The 15,971-nt window shown below is 43.2% G+C and overlaps 1 pseudogene; it reads right to left on the bottom strand.

The window, feature by feature from the left end:
* The window catches only part of LOC125919882 (uncharacterized), a 112,437-nt pseudogene that overhangs the window by 69,783 nt on the left and 26,683 nt on the right, over positions 1-15,971 (bottom strand).

Genomic DNA, 15,971 nt, shown 5'->3' with positions numbered 1-15,971 from the left:
GCTTTAGCACGGGAGGTAGGGATGGAGTATGGTGGTGAGGAGGGAGTGAAGAAGATCGTTAGAGAAGAGGCTAGAATGTGAAAGGCCTAGAGTTGACCTTGCAGTAAGCAGAGGGCGATGATATATTTATAAAGTTGATAGCATTGCAGAAGATAAATTAGAATGGAAAAGAAACTTTTAGGAAACATTTGCTAAAATCCATTAGGGCCTGGACTAAAACGTGGTACAAGCAGACTGAGGGAGCCATATTTGAGTGAGAACTCAAGGTAGCGGCCAATTAAAGGGGGCTATGTAGGGGAGAAGCAGGTGTAACAATTATTCCTAGTTTTCTGGCTTGGATGGCTGGGTGTATCATAACACAATCGTAAGAAACAGGTGAAAAACAGGGTGAAAATGTCTAATGGGAATGGGGCTGGGGGTTGGAATGGTGTTAATGAGTTCAGTTTTAGATATGCGCCATTTGAGGGGCCTGTAGATGTCAGAAGCAGTTAAAATACTGATTTAGTGCTTAAGGGGAGAGCTCAAGGCTGGAAAAAGTCATTTGGTTATTTCATACAGTAACTGAAGCTACGGATGTGATTGAGGAAAAAGACAGCTATCACTTATTGATTCTGCATCATATGCCAAACACTGCACTTTCTATGGATTATCTCCTTCAATGCTGGCAGCAATTTTATTTAGAAGATACTATGGCTGTGTTTTCAGATGACTAATCTTCGGTCTAGAGAGATTAAGTGATTTGCCCAGATTCTCATGGTTGATAAGTAGATTTGAACCCAAGTGGTCTGACCCTAGTGCCCTGCTCTCTGCCCTTTGCCATGGAGATGTCTGTGTTTAAGGGGCAAGCAAAAGTGGAGTCTGGATGAGTAATACTTCTTTAAAAATTCGACAGAGCCAAGAAACCAGATGGAGGGCATCAAATGCTCAAAAGTATCCAAAAGGGGTCAATAGAGATGAGCTCTAAATTTAAGCCCAACTTGGATAAGAGGACAATGGATCTACTCCCTGAGTGCAGTCTTAGTGAATAACGGGGGGGCAGAGGCTCACTGTAAATGCTAAGGAACCAATGGGGCAGCGGTTTGATGTACAAGCCACACAGCAGATCAGATGGAATCAGAAGATCAGCAGAATCAGCAAGGAGGGAAGGCTGGCCACCTAGGCAACTATACAGCTGATGTCACCTTGGCACACTTAGCCTCTGGAGCTCAGTCTGGTAGTCTCAGACTGAGTTTGCCAGCACAGAGGTCCAAGCCTGTGAGAATTTATGTTTTAAAAAGCAGAATGTTGATTGATTAATTGGTACTGAGTAATCAACTACCAAGCAAGCCAGATGTTCATAGATGGCTAACGAGAGAATTATAGCTTGTAGGCAAAGCCTAATTATAAACAAAATGTTGCCAGGAAGCATAACTTAGAGCAACAGGATTCACCGAGATAACACGACTGGTATCCTCAATATGGGGTTCGTTGTGCACCCATCTCCACCATGGTGTGTACTTGCCATATAGTTCAATTGCTCGTGCTTGTGGCACCTTCTCCTTTGGGCAGCAATGGAGTCACACTTTCAAATTTTATTTCTCTTGAGGCTCCTGAGTGGCTCAATTGGTTAAGCATCCAACTTCGGCTCAGGTCATGATCTCACGGTCCGTGAGTTCGAGCCCCGCATCGGGCTCTGTGCTGACAGCTCAGAGCCTGGTGCCTGCTTCAGATTCTGTGTCTCCCTCTCTCCCTGCCTCTCTCCTGCACACACTCTCTCTCTCTCTTAAAATAAACATTAAATTTTTTTAATTGGTTAAAAATTTTTTGTATTTCTGGATTTTTCTTTGCAAACCATCCTATTCCTTTTAGAATGATCATTGTCATGCTGTCTTCACAATATTTGCCATATCCATATGCAACCAGTATGTACTCTTATTAGCTTAATTTCTAATAATTAACTTGAAATTAATAATAAAGATATGTATTTTAAAAGACCATTGTTTGGGGGTGCCTGGGTGGCTCAGTCAGTTAAGCGTCCGACTTTAGCTCAGGTCATGATCTCATGGTCCATGAGTTTGAGCCCCACGTCCAGCTCTGTGCTGACAGCTGGGAGCCTGGAGCCTGCTTCAGATTCTGTGTCTCTCCCTCTCTGCCCCTCCCCCATGCATGCTCTGTCTCTCAAAAATGAATAAACATGAAAATTTATCTTAAAAGGACCATCTTATGTAATGAGCATAAGTGGAAAGCTAGGATCCCTTGCCACAAAGAGAAATCAACTGTAAAGCTCAAGACAAAACCTTAAAAAAAATTTTTTTTGTCATGTGTTGTCCTCCCAAGTCATCTGCAATATTAGCAATGATATGCTTACTACCTTCTGGAAAGCACTATTCTCAGAGAGCACAATAAAATTACTAGAGGTATACTTTCTCAGAAACATTCTCAATTACTTGAATGTCCTCATACCATCCCCTGGGCAGAGGCAGATGCACTGAGGCTAATAAATGTTAATCTTCTGGACTCATTACTTTTACCCATATCTTCCAAGGCCTTGTATGTTGGTACCTCATTTTGTGTTTTTACAGAGAGAGCCTCACTACTACCATCTTGTATAAGGTTTAGGCCCCAAACCTATATCCTCCTACTTCTGGATCATTCTAGGGGTGGCTAAGTTCATCACCCTAAGTTCTTTTTCCTCATTTCACAGTGAAGGAGTAAGTTTTTTTTTCTTCTGGGTTTGGTGATGTCCCACAGTTTGTCTCCGTATCACCTTTGTAGGAAAAGAGATTTGATGAGTAGCTTGAAGGGGTAAGTGAGTGTGAAGGGATTATGTTTATTTTTTTTTTGAAATTTTTTAAAGTTTATTTTGAGAGAGCGTGAGCTTGAGTTGGGGGGGGGGGGAAGGGTAGAGAGAGAGGAAGAGAAAGAATCCCAAGAAAGCTCTGCATTGTTGTCAGCATGGAGCCTGGTGTGGGGCTCAATCTCACAAACCCTGAAAACATGACTTGAGTCGAAACCAAGAGTCAGACACTCAGCTGACTGAGCCACCCAGGCACTCCCTGAATGAATTATGTTTAGACTAGAAAAGCTTGAACATGTTCATAAAGAATGGACAGAGACTGAGAGAGGAGGATATTGTTGGAGAGGCGGGTTAGCACACAGGAGAGGGGCATGGCCTTTGAAAGGAAGAAGGACCTCTCTCTCTTGAAGCTAACAGAAAGGAAGCAAGAAGAGATCAACAAATGCAGGAGTCTCTGCCCATGGAGCCCCTAGTTTCTCTTTGGATTCTGAGAAAACATCCTATGCCAAGAGTGAGGGATATGCAGGTTGCCTGCGAGGGGAGGACTCACCAGAGGCAGGAGAAAACATCATGGAGCCGCTTAGGTGAACCATGCTCACATGGGTGCTGGGCAGTGAGGGATAGGATTCTTCCCACATGGCTCTGAAGCCCTCACGGTCTGATTCTTTCTGGGCCTGCGTCAGCTATGGAAGGAGAAAAAGGCGGAAAAGGCGTGAGAAATGAGTAGTGGGAAGAGCACAGGGGAGAAAAGGAGACCATGGTCCACGCAGGATTCTGAAGAAGAGCTTGAGAAGGCAAAATATGCATGATGACAAGGCCGAGGGCTGCCAAAAAGAGATCAAGGAATCAAGAGATCAAGGCTACAGCTCACTGAGAACAAGGGAAGGGGTGGAAGCTGATCTCGGCACCAGAGAAACCCAAATGTAAGAGGGGTGACTGGGCTTTCTGGGAATAAAATCTGTAGGGATGGAGAGAGGCAGAAAAACACGTCCATGACCCCATCCCCAAAAACCAATGACTATATTACCTTACATAACAAACAGGATTTTGTAGGTGTGTTTAAATTAAGGATTTTTAAATGGGGAGATTATCCTAGATTATCCACATGGGATCAATGTAATCACATGGGCCCTTAGAAAAGAAAAAGGAGACAAGAGAGAGCAAAAGAGAGGTATGACTACAGAAGCAGAGGTCCGAGTGACAACACTATTGCTGGCTTTGCGGATAAAGGGGTCACGAACCTAGCCCAGGGAAGACTGTTTTGGACTTCTGATGTTCAGAGCTGTAAGATAATACGTTTGGGACGTTTTATGCCACTTAGTTTGTGGTAATTGGGTACAGCAGCAATAGGAATGTAATAGAGCTGGGAAGCTGGTTGATAAGCATTTTTTTTTTATTTCCAAAAGGGTTTTGAAAGAATGAAAAAGCAGTACTCTGTGGGCAGAAGCCTTAGAGCCAGAAGAAACTACCTTTGGCCATCAGATAGAGAGCATGTGCAAGGATGGGCTGTCTCTGCTTGAGAAGGCTGCAGGGCACAGACACAGGGCTTGGATCTCCAGGGAAATCCAAGTTTCTGTTGAAGCCCGGAAGGAGAGGAGGTAGTAAGTGAAAAGGTTAAGAGTGTAGGGGACTATTGTAATTGTTGGCAATAGAACAAAACTTTCAAAGTGTACCATGTTAATAGTTAGAGGTCAGGTCCTGGGAGAAGACCAAGTAAGATAGGAATAAGAATGCTTAACAGGATCTGTGACCTCCAGGGGTAACAGGCTGTGTGCACACCATGGGCCATCACTGAGATCACCAGAAAACGGGAGGCTGGGCCTTGAGAGGGGGATGCAAAGGCCAGAGATGAAACGTTGTTCAACAGTTTTAATCAAATGCCTGTTGGCTCCCCCCTTCAAGTTAGCCAGCTAGTTTTGGTGCATACTACCTGCCTCTGCTGGTCTCGGCCAAATTCCCAAATAAAACTTTGACTGTCTTTCAAGGACTGAGACCGACTTCATACAAAACAGCACATTGTATGCAATGCTAATTAATTAATAATTGTCCTAAACCAGTCAAAATAAATTCATTTCTTTATAAGCTATAATACATTTTTGTTTATGATTAGAGGGCATCTTGCCCATGTTAAGCTCATAAGTACTCATTGGATTAAGACGAGTCACAAATTGCTGGAAATCTTGGATTGCACTCTGTATGAGAGCTAAATCCACAAATCATAGGGGCGCCTGGGTGGCGCAGTCGGTTAAGCGTCCGACTTCAGCCAGGTCACGATCTCGCGGTCCGTGAGTTCGAGCCCCGCGTCAGGCTCTGGGCTGATGGACGGCTCGGAGCCTGGAGCCTGTTTCCGATTCTGTGTCTCCCTCTCTCTCTGCCCCTCCCCCGTTCATGCTCTGTCTCTCTCTGTCCCAAAAATAAATAAAAAACGTTGAAAAAAAAATTTAAAAAAAAAAAAATCCACAAATCATGAGAGCTAGACGGAAGGGGCCTTTCCACAAATGTATGGTTTGGATCAGAAGACCTCACACCCTTTAGCCCTGTTAGCTGGGCTCAACCACACACGTGTGGGTCAGGGTCCTCCTTTTGTACCTCTAGCAAAGAGTGTGAACAAAAGCAGGCTTAGTTCCTCTCCACTAGGCCTACTCCCTGAATCCTGACCTTTAGCTATTAAGTCCATGAGAAAGGCAAGCAGGAAGGACAAACCCAAAGGAAAGAGCATATCTGTGCAGGAACAGGAGCAGAACTGGCCTTTACCGCCCACCCTTTGGTCTTCACCAAGGTAGGTGACCCTCTCAAGCAAATGGTTGCCCCAAGTCTCTTACCACACCAGCTGCAAAAAAAAAAAAAAAAAAAAAAGGGATCCAAGAGAGGTAACAAGAAAAAGAGCTAGAAATCCAAAAGACTAGCCATTGACAAGGCAGAGCTTTTAACCTCTTTGTTAATCATATCAAAAGTCCACCCCTTCACTCTGTGGCCCAATTATGTACTTGACTTTGATTTACATCAAACACTCCCCTCCCTGGGGTGGAGTAAGAGGGTGGGGAGCATTGAATTTCTCCCTAAACACCAGCAAATAAGTATTTTCTTTCAAACTGCAAGCTCATACACACACACACACACACACACACACACACACATATGTGTATATGTTTACCATTTGTTCTTTCCTGCATACAAAGCTAATGACTTATTTCCTCTTATTAACTGCTAGCATATTCAAGAAAATTTGCTGCTCTCAGTTTTCCAGGGACCAAGCCATGCATTTTCAAAAGTCAGTTGGTGTTGTTTGTCTATACAAACAACATCAGGTATAAGGAAGAAGTAAAAAATATCAGGTGTAAGGAAATAATTTATTGTCTTTTTAAATACCCATTTCTTCTCCTGAAAGTGGGTGCCCCTGTATTGGAACCCAGGGTATCTGGCTGCACTCAGCTATTGCTGAAGACCTATCTCAGCTAGCTAACGGTCTCCAAAGCCAGACACAAAATTAGGTGTCTTAAACCCACTTGTGTGTGAATCCTGAGAGGCTATGCAGGGAGTTGTGGATGAGGACCACGTAGAGGCCTCTTTTCGGCATACAGCCTTGAACAGTGGGATGTAGCAACCACTTGGCTGAATACACAGGGGTCCATCAGGTGACTCACCTCGAAATATTCATAGGCCCAAACTGACCAACGGCCTACTTACAACCAGGCACAGTTACCAAAGAAGGGAGAATTCCACATGTCACCATACCTCCTCACCTTCCCCACTACTTCACTGCACTCTCTCTCTTGCTGTCCTGCCTGCCACTCCCTGATGGTGTATTCAATAAACTTCGATCTCCTTTGTTCTGCCTCAGGTGAACTTTCTCACCACCTGCTCTAATGGCCTCCACCCGATCGTTGCCCCACATTTGGGGGCCCCTATCCGACGGACAAATACCCCATTTAGATATCACAGACCATACTGACCAAGGTCATGGGCTATGGAAAAGGATGGAGATACACAGAATCACTGCAGTATCCACATGCCAGGTCACCATGATGCTCAGTTTCCACAGTTCTCCTTGGTGCAGGAAAAGGTCTGATGGCCTGACCACTTTTTTCATAAATATTGAGGTGGGTATTTTCAGGCCTGGTCCTTATCTTTCTGGAGATCAGAATCTCCAGCAGGACCAATTTCATGAGCATGTAACTGTATACTTATATAGGATCCTGCACCTAGAAGGGCCCCATGTTTGGTTTGACCCTCTGTTGCTGCTGTCCTGAAATTCTGAACTTTTTTTTTTAATTGAAGTATACTTGATAATGTTATATCAGTTTCATGTGTACAATATATTGATTCAACATTTGCATACATTGTGAACCAGTCACAGGAAGTGTAATTACTATCACCATACAAAATTAATATATTATTGATTGTATTCCTCATGACTTATTTTATTTTATTTTAATTCTTTTTAATGTTTATTTTTGAGACAGAGAGAGACAGAGCATGAATGGGGGAGGGCAGAGAGAGAGGGAGACACAGAATCGGAAGCAGGCTCCAGGCTCTGAGCTGTCAGCACAGAGCCCGACGCGGGGCTTGAACCCACAGACCGTGAGATCATGACCTGAGCCGAAGTCGGACGCTTAACCGACTGAGCCACCCAGACGCCCGCTCATGACTTATTTTATAACTTTGATCTCCTTCACTCCTTTCGTCCTCACCACCCCTCCCCAACCCCCTCTACTCTGGCCACAACCACTCTTCTCTAGGAGGCTAGGTTTTGTTTTTTTAGATTCTACTTATAAATGAAATCATGTGTTATTTGTCTTTGATTTATTTCACTTGTCATGACTTTTAAATAAGGAGTTCAGCATTTTCATCTTGTGATGGGCTCTGCAAATTATGTAGCCTATCCTGGTCTCCAGTGTGGTTTCTTTGAGAGCCCTCTAATTTCAGGGTAACTTCTTTAATAGTCCAAAAATGTTTTTAGCATGCATTTATTTGTCTGCAGGCAATTTTCAGACTGCAGGTTTCCCAAGGGCATGGGCTTTCTTATCTTCCTCTAGGGCCCAGAAGAGTGACTGACCTATCCTAAATGGTCAAACAATGCTTGAAAGAGGCCTCAGGGATATTCCCAGAGCCAAGGTAACAAAGCAGACTATTGGGATAGTGCCACATTTGGTATCAAATTTACCATAAAAGGGCTCATTAATTCTGGGCACTCCCACCCTACTCCTCCTCAACCACTTCTCTCTGTCTGAGCTGTAAGCTGCTTTAATGCTTGATTGCCCACACTGATTTTTGGCTCACCCGATTCCTGATTCCGTAAGCTGAGCAGGGAACCTTGTACTGACCCAGACAACCATGTTAATGGACCAAGCTGAGCTGCTGTTGTCAGGGTTCAGAGACAGTTTTGACCTGGGGTCCAGGCACCCCTTCACCCTGGCCAACTGAGCTGCGGGGTCTTAAAGAAGCAAATGTGAGAACAAACAGCACGACTCCCAGGATGGTTATATAAAGAGGTGCCATCCTGCCCACTCCTGGCAGTCAGATCGCGAATCTGGTAGATAGGAGCACCATAAGTGCTACATCTGTGCTGTGGATCATGGCGCAGGTACTTTCCTCGGAACATTTCCGGTGCCAGTCCAACCATTTCTATTGTATTTAGAATAAGAGAACTAATTAAAAGAAGCACCTACATCTGGGGACCACAAATAGGATTCATTTCCAATGATTGCCTGGAACACTGTGTTGAACAGTGTTCTAAGAAAGAAAAGAGTGCAGTGATGAATTTGCAACTCCTGCATGGACCCTTATGCTTCCATTTATTGGGAGTCTAGCAATATTGAACACAGAGTAAATGTTTCATGTGCATATGTTGACAATAAAGAGATCAATGAGGATTTGCCATTGAAGAAGGGTTGGTTCAGAACATGCCGCCTCCAAATATACCCTTTTGGCATATTAATTATTTTGCACTTGAAGTTACCAGAGAAACAGATGCAGGAAGGTCCCTCTGACCTCCCTTGCTACCTAAAAGCAGGTCATAAAATTTCCCATGAGAACGATGCCTTCCCTGTACCAGGAAGAGAAGGATGTTCTTATCACTGGAGACTGGGGGTCGATGCCTAAAAGGACCTGTACAAACAAATGTACTGAAATAACTCTGAAAATAATAAAATAACTCTGATCTTCCATTTGTTTTCCCTCCTATATCTCCTAGTCCCAGTCTCATAATTTACCACCATCTAGACCAAGCCCCTTTGTCTCATCACATTCCCCAATTTTATAGATCCTTGTGCAAGAGGATACATAAGCTTTTTGGCCTAACAGCTTCTTCAGGTCTTTATTTTCCTTCTGATGACACCAATGTACACATAAATATTGAATAAAATTATACACCTGTTAATCCATCTTATGTTGGTTTAATCCTTTGGCCCCACTATAAAACCCAAGAAGGTAGAGGAAACTTTTCTTCCTCTCACCATCGATTCCCTCAAGTCTGTCACTGGAACTGACTATGTAATCTTGAACAAGTTTCTCCCCATGAACTTCAGTTTCCTTAGCTGTAAAAAGACTTCAGGTATCTTCTAGCCCTAACATTCTGTAATCCTGTCAATCTCTTTGTAAAATGAAGACTGCTCACATTAAACAATACCCCCTTACAACTCTCTTGTGTGTACGTGCTGAAGCCTCCATTTCTTTAAAACCCTGTTTGTGGGGATCTGCCTTAATTTATAATGCAGCAAGATATGTGGTATATTTTTCATTGAATTGCCAGAACACATTTCTTTTGAATCTAAGATGTGGCAAATCTGGACTTTGACTAGTGATGGGAAACGGGGATTTCAAGAATTACATCTTGAAGTGACTGCTCTGACTTACGACCCAAACTCAAATTTGTTTCTTTAATGTAAATCTAATAGACCGATATCCTCTCTAGAGATGTGTGAATCTTCCATGGTTAAAAACTGAAAACAGACATTAGACTTGACTACAGCTTCTACGGAAGGGGCTAATCCAGAATATAACTAATTACTGACTACATTTTTCTCTTTCCTCTTCCCAGCAGCTTTACCCTAACTCACACTTTCCCTCATCTCCTACCCAAACAATATGTTTTGTCCTAACTTCAAGAGAGGCTGCCCAGGGAACTTCTTAGGAAGGTAACCCACAGAATCTGATAACCAGAGAGTACTCATTGGGTGTTTGGTGGGGGGGAGGGGGGAGGGGGAGGGGAACCAGAAACTAGTGGATTTGCCATTTTGTTTTTGTTTTGAATGATAAAGGAATCAGGGAGTCACAGGTATCTTAAGGAGCTAGCCTGGTGCTCCTGCCTTGGAGGAATTGTCTAGTTTAATTTATGAAAAGCATCAGATGTTAGGAAAGCTTCTTGACCACATAATCACTGCAGAATTGACAATTGGGACGATTTCAAGAACGCTGGGAACACTTCTGATCCACATGATTTCCCCTTTAATCTGCCTTGATCTCTGAATAGCTTCATTAGAGAATCTTTCTTTGGAGTTAAGGTTCTGTCCCTTAACAAAATAAAATTCTCATGGGAGAGATAACACACTGAATAACTGTCAGCCATTAATTATCAGCCATCATTTTTTAAAGTTTATTTTTATTGCAAAACAAAACTAAACTAAACATTACAAATAATGTTAAGCATCCCTTGACCAGGACCACAGTGTTGCACAAATTCACAATGACTTTGCACATAATGGGTTGGGCAGTGTTGGCCTGGAGACCCTCCCTGTGACCACCTGCTCCTCTGTCCACAATTCTGTCCTCCTACCAGAAGGAAAGATTGCTATCAGTTTGTGAATCTTCCAAGAGTTTTTTTGGTGCATTTGCATGCATACATACATATGTACCCACAGAACATAAGGAACTATTTTGTTATGTTCCTTTTTATATAAACGGTATCATATTGAATATATCACTTTGAGATGTATTTTTTTTAAACTTAACAATATTACTTGGAGTTCTTCCCATATCCCCCATATATATTTTTATATGTGAAAACACTCAACCAATTTTATACATGGCTTAAAAAAATCAACACAGACATAGAAGCAGCTACCCCCCTTAATACTTTTTTCTCCTGGCCCCACATCTCAGAGAGAACCACTTTTAAGAACTTCTGTTTTAAAAATCTTCTGACAGTTACCTTTTTTTTTTCTTCTGACAGTTTTATATCTATAATATTCCTTGATCTATCAACTTGAACTACTGTCTGTTAAAGCCTCATCATCACAACAGGAAGTTAACTTCCCCTTGCTGCCCTTGGGTATGTGCTCTCCCTCCTGGCACAGCTCGAGCACCACTGGTCACATCTGTACCTTCTACCCGACAGTCCACCTGTGCCCTTGAAATCACAGTTTCGAAAGGCAGTGATGGGTACTTTAGCATGTTCCCTCTTCCACAGCTGACCTCCATCAACTTTTTTCTTGCCAAGACTGATATCCTTACATTTTATGTCACCGTGATCCATTTTCCATGATCTGTAGGTTGGTTTTAGAACCTGACACACTACAAACAGTATTGCGTTATAATACCCCAGGTGGAGAGCGCCCCCTGGGGAGCTCAGTGGTGCTGCATTTGTACTTCAGGGGGCATCTGTGGTACGAGCCCCTGTGCCACTCCAAGAGACAGTCCAGAGCTTCAGGTAGAAATTAATTCTCTCCCCTACCCCATCTTGAACACAGATATTAGTATCTTACTGTAACTAGTTGAACCCCTTTTTTGTTTAAGTGTATTATTTTGAGAGAGAGTATGAGTATGCAAGCAGGGAGGGGGGCAGAGAGAGAGGGAGGGGGAGAGAGAGAGAGAGAGAGAGAGAGAGAGAGAGAGAGAGAGAATCCCAAGCAGGCTCTGCATTGTCAGTCCCACTCAGGGCTCCATCCCACAAACTGTGAGATCATGACCTGAGCTGAAATCAAGAGTCGAATGCTTAACATACTGAGCCACCCAGGTGCTCTGATCCCCTTTTCTAAAAAGCATAATCTGAACAAGGATTTTGGATATGGAAAACAATCACTAAGTACAGATAACATTTTCTGAATTCTCTTCATTTTTCTACAACACTTGACACTATGAACCACTTCTTTTTCTGGAACTGTCTCCTCAGTGTTTGAGAGCCTGCCCTCCTTGTTCTCTTCTCAACTTAAAAACTTGCTCCCTAGCTCTTTTTTCCCCCCTACTTGTCTCTTTAAAGACTCATTCTTATTCTTCTCTTTTCCCTCTATTGTTTCTAATACCCAGAGGCCAAAGACTCCTCAGACCTTTATCTCCGATGCCAACATCTTTCCCCAATGCCAGAACTTAGGCTGCCTACAGGACATTTTTGCCTGGATGCTCATAGGCATTACACACTCTACATGCTGAAAATGGAGTTCAGTATCTTGTTCACATCTGCTTCTCAGAGTGTACATTTTCTTGCTTAACAGACCACCATGCAGTTCATCTTTGAAGCTAGAAACCTAGACTCTATTTCTCTATAGCAGACACTGGTCATAAACTTATTTCCCACTTTTCTGGAGAACTGCTAATCTACACTTCCCAAGTTCCACTGCAGTTAGCTATGGCAGATGGGATGTGGGAAGAAATGTATGTTGCTTCCAGGACTGGCTCATCCAAATGATCTTCCTTGAGATCCTCCACTCTCTCCTTCTGTGACTCTTTGCTGGCTAGACATTGTCTAGCGTTGCTTTGTTTTGTTTTGTTTTCCTCTGCATTCTGGAAACGTCAATGTATCAGTCTTGAGTCAGGAAGGGACTTCACAGTTTCTGAAGGGATTATTACCGAGAATGCTCTTACCCAGTGTAATGGATAATTAGATGTCAACTTGGTAAGGCTATGGTGCCTCGTTGTTTAGTCAAATACTAGTCTAGATGTTACTTGAAGATGGTTGTTTTTTTTTTTTTTAGATGTGACTAGCATTTACAGTCAGCCCTTAAGTAAAGCAGATTATCCCCCATAATGTGTGTGGGCCTCATTTAACGAGTTGGAAGCCTTAAGAGCAAAGACTGAGGTTTACTGAAGAAAATCTGCCTCAAGTCGGCAACATAGAAAGCCTTCTGAGTTTTTAGACTTGGACTTGCCAGACCCCACAGTTACATGAGTCAATTGCTTAAAAATCTCTCTCTCTCCCTATCTCTCTATTTAGCCCTCCATCCTATTGGTTTTATTTCCTTGGAGACTACTGAGTAGTCAAAGAAAAAGCCAATTTCTTTCCATATCTTTTTGACATTCCTATCACCATGTGAGTCTGGAGCTGGATTTTTTTTTTTAATTTTTTTTTTTAACATTTATTTATTTTTGAGACAGAGAGAGACACAGCATGAATGGGGGAGGGGCAGAGAGAGAGGGAGACACAGAATCTGAAGCAGGCTCCAGGCTCTGAGCCATCAGCCCAGAGCCCGACGCTGGGCTCGAACTCACGGACCGCGAGATCGTGACCTGAGCCGAAGTCGGACGCTTAACCGACTGAGCCACCCAGGCGCCCCCTGGAGCTGGATTTAATCTGTGTCTATACTCACTCCAAGCACTGCCCAATGAGAGAGATAAGCCATAAGACTTTTTAAAGAATTAACATAATGGCCCTTTCTCCATCACATATCCTGAGGACAGGACTCCAGAAAATATGCATCCAAAAGGTTGGAATATCCTCTTAGAACTATCCCACCTCTCAACCCCTCTCCCATCCTATACTTGTGCAAAAATGCACAGTGATGATTGAGGCCGAGGAATAGCAGCCTGCAGAAAGTCACCTTGATCTTGACTAGGATCTAGGGTCGCAGGTAAGCTACAGTGACCATTCCTGAGGAGTCAGACACTGAACAACAACAAAATAAGAAATACTGAAAATGTAGCTCCTTTTCCTGATGTGGGAATTCACCGAAATTAACATCTCCTCTAATCCTGCAGTCCAGACACCATGCAGGACCCAGGCATAGCTGGAAAGGCTTCCGTTTGCCAGGGGAATTTGTTCCCTTTCTCTGTCTGGCTCCTGCCATTGCACTTGTGGAATCATTGTCTAGACAGCATCCTTCCTGGGGCTCCAGTATTAGTCTTTGGTCTGCTCATCTCCCTTTCTTCCCAGTCAGCTCACTCGTTCTTAAGACTTCAGTGATCGCAATCACCTCTCTTCTGCCAACTTCCAGCCCCACTGCTCACTCCAATTCCAGTTCTCTCTGAGCTCGCCTCACTCACAGTATGCAATATGCCAGCTGTTGGACCAGTTCTCAAAGATTTACACAAACCACTGCCTGCTCCCTGCCTCCAAACCACTCATATATACTCTCACCTTCACTCTCACTGACCCCTACTTTGCTCCAGTCTGTTCCTGCCTCTTCCTACATTTTGGTTGTGTCCCACATTTTAGATCCCATCCCATAGGTTGAATTATGGTAATTTCTCTCCTGTTCCTGTCACCACAGCCCTCATAAGAGACCTTCTCCTCTTGTTCCCTGGACCACCTCTCTACTTGGGGCTATTTCTTACCAGCCTCTCCACATGCAGGGAAGAGGTTCAAATATGTTCAGGTCTCACACCAATGTCCCAAATCAAGGTCATCAGCTCCCTTCGAACCTCTTATTTCTGGTTCTCTGTTTTTAACTACCAAGGTTTAAAACTTTAAAGACATTTTGAAATCAGCCGTCTCCTTTTATCTCTAATTTCATTTAGCACCAAACCCCAACACTTCTGTATTTCTAAACCACCTCTAGGCCAGGCCCTCATCACCCTCACACGGTGATTTCCACTCAGCCTCCTGACCTCAGTTCTTCCCTTCCATGCATTCTGTATACCCCTACCACATTAATCTTTTTAAATTCTCTCTGGCAGCACCAGGGTGGCTCAGTCGGTTATGTGTTCAACTTCAGCTCAGGTCATGATCTCACGGCTTGTGAATTCAAGCCCCACGTCGGGCTCTGTGCTGACAGCTCAGAGCCTGGAGCCTGCTTCAGATTCTGTGTCTCCCTCTTTCTCTGCCCCTCCCCTGCTCCTGCACTGTTTGTCTGTCTGTCTCTCTCCCTCTCTCACAAATATAAATAAACATTAAAATAAAATATCTCTTCATCCTGCTGCCTATCCCCTCTAAAGACTTAGGGCTCATTGTGTCCTAGAGCATCAAGTCTTGATGGCACACTGTTGCAGAGGAGGGATAATGCTGACATGGGTATGGTGAGAGCACCTCCAGAGATTCATATTAGCCTTCGAAGCTGGGCAAGTTAGTAAACTTCCCTGAATACGCATTTCTTATCCCTACTATAGGAAAGCACTTAAATTTTTTTTACTCTAAGACATCATTAAAATATGAGGTATAATTGGGGTTAGCATAGTCTTTTTTTCTACGTCTTAAGATGTCCCATAAACTGGTCCCCAGGCAGTTGGAAGTCTTCCCCTAAATCTGGTCTTGAAAGTTCCAAGGCTCCCAGGACATAGCTGAAGTGCATGAATTATTTCCAGATATTGAATTTCCCAAATTGTTATATTCCCTATTGGTCTTATTTTGGGCTAGTAAAGTGACTACAATCTGGAGAGAGGCATTTTAGGAATCAAGGATAGGATTTTTATAATCCTAACATACAAAGATGATGATTAAAGTCACTGAAAAGAATGAGCTTTCCCAGGGGTGCCTGGGTGGCTCAGCTGGTTAAGCGTCCAACTCTTGATTTCAGCACAGGTCATTATCTCACAGTTCATGGGATGGAGCCCCATCCCATGTGCTGTCAGCTTTGGGTTTCTCAAAGCACCCTGTGCTTGGGATTCTCTCTCTCCCTCTCTCTTTGGCCCTCCACTGTTTGCTGTCTCTCAAAATAAATAAAATAAACATTAAAAATTTTTTAAAAAAGAATGAGGTTTCCCAGAGAATAAGAGGATAAGAAGAGAGCTGAGGACAGAACCTAGCACAACACCAGCCCAGGGCTGGATCATTAAATTTCCCAGAGCCTAGCTCAATGCCTACCATATAGTAAGTATTCAGTAAACATTTCTTGAGTTGCATTTTATTAAATAGTATATGCATGTTTCATTTGCTCATGGACCCATTCACTCAACAGATATTTATTAAATGCTTAGGAAGCATTCGTTTATGTGCTGGATATTGAGAATACATTGATCAAAATAAACACTCTCCTGGGAATTTACAGTTAGGGGATGGGAGACTGGAGACAGATGATGATCAAATAATTTCAACAATACAATCACCAAC

Source organism: Panthera uncia, chromosome B4 (assembly GCF_023721935.1).
Source record: "Panthera uncia isolate 11264 chromosome B4, Puncia_PCG_1.0, whole genome shotgun sequence".
Classification (NCBI taxonomy): Eukaryota; Metazoa; Chordata; class Mammalia; order Carnivora; family Felidae; genus Panthera; species Panthera uncia.
This window is presented reverse-complemented; position numbering and strand designations above follow the sequence as displayed.